Source organism: Leuciscus leuciscus (assembly GCF_965113295.1).
Source record: "Leuciscus leuciscus genome assembly, chromosome: 4".
NCBI classification, from domain to species: domain Eukaryota; kingdom Metazoa; phylum Chordata; class Actinopteri; order Cypriniformes; family Leuciscidae; genus Leuciscus; species Leuciscus leuciscus.
In genome coordinates this window covers 53,288,411-53,295,899 of record NC_138728.1, presented here as the reverse complement: position 1 = coordinate 53,295,899, position 7,489 = coordinate 53,288,411, and positions in this window count along the sequence as shown.

The window sequence follows — 7,489 nt, the reverse complement described above, 5'->3', positions numbered from 1 at the left end:
AAGCAATTCATGTCAAGTTGTAGGGTTAAGCAAGTTCCTGCCAAGTCATAATTGTTTGATGATTAAACTGAATTTATATATTAAAATAAGTTAAAACTACAGTATAGACTATAGTAGCCTAGTTTTATCTGCACACAAAAAAAATGTGCAATATGCATTTCTACTCAAAAGAAGTCAACTTACAGCTGAGTTGTTAATAAAACAAATCTAAAATAAGTAAAATATAAAACTACATTGCCTAAAATGTAACTGAAATTAGGTCAATTTCACAGGTCGTGGTGGAGCGCCAGCGGGCCGCCCACCCCTCCGCTTGCGTACCGCCCCTGAGGAGCTGACCGAGGACACGAAGGAGACAGACACAGTATTAAAAATAAATGTTCTTTATTAAATAAATAAAATAGTTTCTCTTCAGCATGAGTAGGCTCTTCCAGCATTAGCCGGCTCTTCCCTAGCCTCAGGCAGAGAGTGGGAGATACGTGTTTACAGCATTAACGGGCTCGCCCAGCATTAGCAATCTCTTCCAGCATTAGCAGGCTCTTCACTAGCCTCAGGCAGAGAGAGGAGTGAATACAGGTAACTCACAGCATTAGCAGGCTCTTCCAGCATTAGCAGGCTCTTCCAGCATTAGCAGGCTCTTCCAGCATCAGCAGGCTCATTAGCAGGCTCTTCACTAGCATTAGCAGGCCCTTCCAGCATTAGCCGGCTCTTCACTAGCCTCAGGCAGAGAGTGGAAGATACATGTAACTCACAGCATTGGCAGGTTCTTCACTGGACTCAGGCAGAGAGTGGAGGATACGTGTACTCACAGCGTTAGCAGGTTCTTCACTGGACTCAGGCAGAGAGAGGAATGGATACGTGTAACTCACAGCATTAGCAGGCTCTTCAAGCGTTAGCAGGTTCTTCACTGGACTCAGGCAGAGAGAGGAATGGATACGTGTAACTCACAGCATTAGCAGGTTCTTCACTGGACTCAGGCAGAGAGAGGAATGGACAGCTGTGACTGCGAGTGAACAGCAGAAATAATTCCCACACTCGCATATCCACCACACACTGTAAGGTTTCACTCGTGCTCATTTCCACAATAAAACTGCAATTCAACAGACTCACGGTGCAACCAAGGCTTACACCCGCAATCCAGCTGAAGTTTTCTCTTTCTCTCTCGCGGCCTCCCTCCGCATCCGCGGCCGCGGCCGCTCACGTGCTGCGTGCCTCACATCTCGAACTGTGCTCGAGCCTCGTGCTCCCCGCGCCTTTTCCTCACACCAAAATGCCTTTTTATATCCATTAAGACACGCATCCCAATTGCTGATCGTCTCCCTCATCTCTCACAGCTGACACTCGTTTCTTCCTTCATTACCCCGCGATCGACAATCACGTCAAAACCGGAACCGGCCCGGTGTCCCACCGGAAATCCTGCCGACTACGCTAAAAAAGTTCCGCCTGCCTTTTTGTCACCCTGTGACATCAACATAAAATCATGAAAAGTATTGAAACTGCTATACTTTAATATGCCTCAAATATTGCAGAAGATTATTTAAGAGTAGGCTATTAAACAAATCAAGTAATGGTTTCTATGCCATCAAATGGCATTTTTGAAACAGGTATCCCCTTTATGGAACATAAACGTATCCTTAAGTTAGGAATGAAAAGAATACCAATAATAAATAATTGAATCACACAAATCTTACAGCTGTTTATCAGGTGGGTTGATTGTATTGTGTATTATAAATCTCTGTATTGTGTATTATAAATCTCTGTGTTTGAGTGATGTATTTGGACTGACTGCTCTTGGTGTGTGCGTGCATCACGTGGTTAGCTTGCGGTTCGTTCAAAAACATTTATTAAACAAAAGACAGGTTAGTTGAAGTCATTTAACTCAAGTTTGAGTCCAGTCTCAAGTCATGAATATCAAGTCAAATTCAAGTCAAGTTTTTGTATTAATATTTGTGAAGCAATTAGGCTAAGGCACACGGTTTTTCCTACCACTGCTATGCTGATGACACGCAGCTCTTCCTCTCATTTCAACCAGATGATCCCACAGTAGCTGCACGGGTCTCAAGCTGTCTGGCGGACATCTCCACATGGATGAAGGAACATCACCTGCAGCTCAACCTGGCAAAGACTGAGCTTCTCGTCCTCCCTGCCAATCCGTCTCTACAGCACGACTTCACCATCCAGCTAGAGTCATCATTAATCACCCCATCAAGATCGGTCAGAAATCTTGGAGTAACGTTTGATGACCAGCTGACCTTCACTGATCACATTTCAAAGACAGCTCGATCATGCAGGTTTGCACTGCACAACATCAGGAAGATCAGGCCTTTCCTAACTGAGCATGCAACGCAACTTATCGTCCAGGCCCTGGTCATCTCTAGGCTCGACTACTGCAATGCTCTTCTGGCTGGACTTCCAGCATGTGCGACCAAACCCCTACAGATGATCCAGAATGCTGCAGCTCGTCTTGTCTTCAACGAGCCCAAGAGGGCCCACGTCACTCCTCTGTTCACCTCTCTGCACTGGCTACCTCTCGCTGCTCGCATCAAGTTCAAGGCACTGACGCTTGCTTACAGATCCATCACAGGCTCAGCTCCCTCCTACTTTCACTCACTCCTACGAGTCTACATCCCTACCAGACACCTACGATCGGTCAACGAGCGACGTCTCGTGGTTCCATCACAGAAAGCCACAAAATCACTTTCCAGAACATTCTCATTCACAGTTCCATGCTGGTGGAACGCTCTCCCCACCCTCATCCGGAATGCAGAATCCCTGACAACATTCAAAAGACAGCTGAAAACCCATCTCTTCCGTGAGCACTTAACCTTATAAAAAATAAAAAATAAATCCTTTCCCTTTGAAACATCACTTATCAGGCTTATGCTACTCTGAATAATACCTGAACTTCGTATTTTGAGCACTTCTTGCGTTGTTGTTGTTTTTGCCTCTTTATGATGACTCGCTGAATTTTTGTCCTAATTTGTAAGTCGCTTTGGATAAAGGCGTCTGCTAAATGACTAAATGTAAATGTCCCATTTTGAGATATATAGGGTTGTGTGAGTTGTAGTGAGTGTAACTCTGCTCTCCAGGGTTCAGGGCTGGACTGGCCATTGGGCATACCGGGCATTTTCCCGGTGGGCCGACGTGCTTTTTGGGCCGATACATCTCATCTCAGATACAATTTTTTTTTTTTTTTTTTTTTTTGGCCCATAAAATGTGTACATCGGCGGCCCATTCGTTTGGTTTTGTTTTGCTTAATTGGCGGCGCTGGGTTTGTGCCGGTGTAATGCACTGGTCCAAAAAAGTGAGTGTTAGTTTTTTTCTTCTCAAAGACCAGCCCATGAAACACGTAGATCAGCGGCCCATTGGTTCTTTTCTTGATTGACACTGGGCTGGCCCAATCACAACTTTAAACGAGTGAGCGAGCGTGCAGCAGTGTCAGTTGTATGTATCAAAATAGTCTGCGAGATGGAGAAGAAACGCAAGGAATGTGCAGAGAAATAGCGTGAAAAAATAGAACCAGGCCCTTAAAGCAGATGCTTTATGTGTCAAAATATATGTTTTCTGACCTTCATCAGCTCCTGTGGCAGATGATGATAGTGAGGAGGATCAGGAGAGAGATGAGAAAGTGTAGAGTCCACGGTAAGCAGACCTACTTTCAAAACACTTAAGACTATGTCATGAGTGTAGGAACCCATAACCCAGTTACAGATTATTTCCACATCTGCATAGATGACGATTACCACTAGACATTTAATGAGAGGCGTTTGTAAACCACGTTTTCCGCCAAAATAAAAGCTTGATGCAGTTTGCGTCAGAATAAAAGATCATGTGCTTATCTCTTTCAAGTATAGAAATTGGTACAAAACTAATTATGAAAGTTTCCTTTATTTTTTAGTGCATTTGTTTTACAAAATATGGCTATTAATGTCATTGGATTAATATTATAACTATTATTATGTAGTAGGTGTAATGTAAATAGACACTGTAACCAAAAGAGGTTTGAATTTTTCGTTTAATTTGCACACTGAATATGGGTTGGAGCTTTTAATTTTGAACTCTCAAAGTGCACCAGATTGATGAATTTAACATTAAAATGCACAAAATTTTCGCTCGTAGCTTTCCCATCTTTACCTTACAGCTCGCAGTGCATTTTTGGGTGGAGTTCACTGTGAAAACCAAGGTTTCAGCAGCATCTTTTTGCATCTGCAAGGCCTCCGAAAGAAGGTCAATTAGACTGATGTTATTTGCACAACCATTATTCTCCCTTATGATCTCCTCAATTACATTGAAACCGAGCAGTGGACAATCCAGGCACTTTCGACTCACCAAAAGGGGCACTTGGATGGCGATTTTGTTTTGTTTACCACTTGTGATCTCTAATAAAACCTCAACCCATCCATCAAAGGGTACAGCTGTCCCATTTGCTGCAGTGACATGAAGCTGGCTATCCGCTAGCAGAGATTCTAATGGTTGGATGTTGATGTTAGGTAAGCATTTCTTTAGCCACACCCGTCCAACAATACTGACCTGGGCTCCACTGTCCAAAAGCATTTGAGTCTGGACACCATTAAATTGGCAAGTTATCATGCAGCGACTGCCAATCAGCTGCGCAACACGTTTCTCTCCAATCTCATTCCCGCTGTTGGATGTGTTCTGTGTTACAGGTTGCTCACCTCTGGATGCCCGGGAAGAAGGTTGGGACACAAGATCTTCCTCGGTCACTGGTGGTCCCTCCCCAGTGACCTCCTCTCTTTTAACCCTCTGGGGTTGGCAAACGCGCTTTGCTGGATTTTTTTTCACATTGTAGCACAATAAACTTAAATTACTCCGCATTTATGGTCATACAGAAAAAAGAAATATGAAAAAAGAATCTGTGATATTTCTACTTTTGTATGTGTCCACTTACAATCAAATCAAAACATTGTGCTTTTGTAAAATAAAGAAAATATACAGGGTGTGCGTTCTGCCTCTCCGTCGCGGTGAACTTTTTTTTCTTGAGCACGTCTATAAACTGAAACAAAACTCAGCGAATACTTCTCACACATTTATGAGCCATATACCTTTATACACATTTAAGTGTGTACTTTTAAATCATCGGATTCAAACTGAAAACAAATATTCTCTGTTTAAGTAATTTGTACAAAACCAACAGGATGTCCAGTATCTCAAACGTTTGCTCATTATTTTTAATTTGACCACGCCCACTCGCGCAAAAGAGATTCACATGCAAATCTCCACATGGAACGCGGACGCGCTCGTTACCTCAAAAACAAAGAACGAAAAAACTTCACAAGTCTCTGCTTTTCGTCGAGTTTGGAAGACGCGCCTAAGCTTACATTGGATTTACCTCCGAAGAAGAAGAAGAACGCGATTTGAAGACAAGAAAGATGTAAGGTAAGAAATTCTTAATTATTAGTTGGTTATTGTTGCATAAACTTCACATTGCAGTTGAACTGTTGCTAGATATAAGGTAAATATTATAATATTTAGACCCTTGTTTACTTTACTGTGTTTGTGGATATCTGCTCAAACGTAGATATGTATAATATGGTAACCATAATGTTTCATATTTTGGAGCGCCGTGTGTTTAAATGTTTCATATTTTGGAGCGCGATCGCGTTTGAAAAACAAAACGCACCAAACATTAGGCTTCATGTTTTTACATTATGAATTTCTATAGGCCTACTTTTGATCAATTAAATAGATTCTTGCTGAGTAAAAGTATTCATTTCGTTCCAAAAAAAAATCATACTGGCCCCAAACATTTTACTGATATTGATAATGTTGTAAAAGCTTTCTCTTTCAGATAAATGCCATTCGTTTGAACTTTCTATTCTTCAAATAATCCTTAAAAAAATTGTACACAACCGTTTTCAACAATGAAATGTTATGTGAATGTTACTTGATCATCATATTACTGATTTGTGAAGGATCATGTGACACTGAAGACTGGAGTAATGATGATGAAAATTCAGCTTTGATCACAGGAATAAATTACACTTTACTGTATATTCACATAGAAAACAGATGATTTACATTGTGATAATATTTCACAATATTACTGTTTTTGCTGTATTTTGGATCAATTAAATGAAGCCTTGGTGAGCAGAAGAGACTTCTTTTAAAAACATTTAAAAAAAACTTGCCGTCCAAAAACGTTTGACCGGTAGTGTATCACTATTATAGCCTTTAACACATTGTCCCAACCTGGCGGTAGTTTTGCGAACGAGCATCATTCTGGTGTTGTACCTAATTGAAGCTGACTTTAACTCTTTCCCCGCCAGCATTTTTTTGAAAAGTTGCCAGCCACCGCCAGGGTTTTTGACGATTTTTGCTAAATTTTAATGGCCCACAGAATATTTTGTTCTATGAATATATGAACATGCTACATATCAAAATAAAGATCTGAGCGTCTGCTTTAAAAAAAAAAAAAAAAAAAAAAATGTATCTTCATTTTTTCTTTTTTTATTGTCACTTGAACATAGATAGGTTTTGTCAAAAACACAACATTCTGGACAAAAAGCTGAGAAAAAGGCATTTTTATCAAACAAGTGCATTTTCAAGCAGAATACATTCAGATGTCTTTTCCATCATATATAAAACCTTCCAAAATAAATTACAATTATAAATAAATCTAAAATATATAAAATTTAGGCACTGTAATTTGCTTTTGGGTGGTACACTGAGTAACATTTCCCAGGATGTGGAAACATTTCCCCCTCGCTGTGTTCTACCTGTAAATAATTATATGAATAATTGGAATTACTTTCAATAAAAAAGACATAGATACACACACACACACACACACACACATTATATATATATATATATATACATACATACAGGTGAAACTCGAAAAATGTGAATATCGTGCAAAAGTGCGCAAAAACAAACAAAAATAACGACTTTATTCCACTATTCATTTCCTTCTCTCTGGGCCTCGTAAGTGTTTTTGCGCAGCGCGTCTGTGTTACACGTCACCACGTACGCTCACTATTGGCCGACGCTGGTCATGTGTGTGACGCGCAGCGCAAAAACACTACGCGAACCAACTAGAGGCCCAGAGAGAAGGAAATGAATAGTGGAATAAAGTCGTTATTTTTGTTTGTTTTTGCGCACAAAAAGTATTCTCGTCGCTTGATATACTTAAGATTGAGCCACTGTAGTCACTTGGACTATATTAACGATCTCTTTAATAACTTTTCTGGGCCAGCAAGTTTGGGCCACCTAGCAGCCTACGGAGTAGTTATCAGCTCTCAGATTTCATCAAAAATATCTTAATTTGTGTTCCGAAGATGAACGAAGGTCTTACGCGGTTGGAACAACATGAGGGTGAGTAATTACTGACAGAATTTTCATTTTTGGGTGAACTAACCCTTTAAAAGGTGAAACTAATATATTATGTAGACTCATTACATGCAAAGTGAGGTATTTCAAGCCTTTATTTGTTATAACTTTTATGATTATGGCTTACAGCTTATGAAAACCT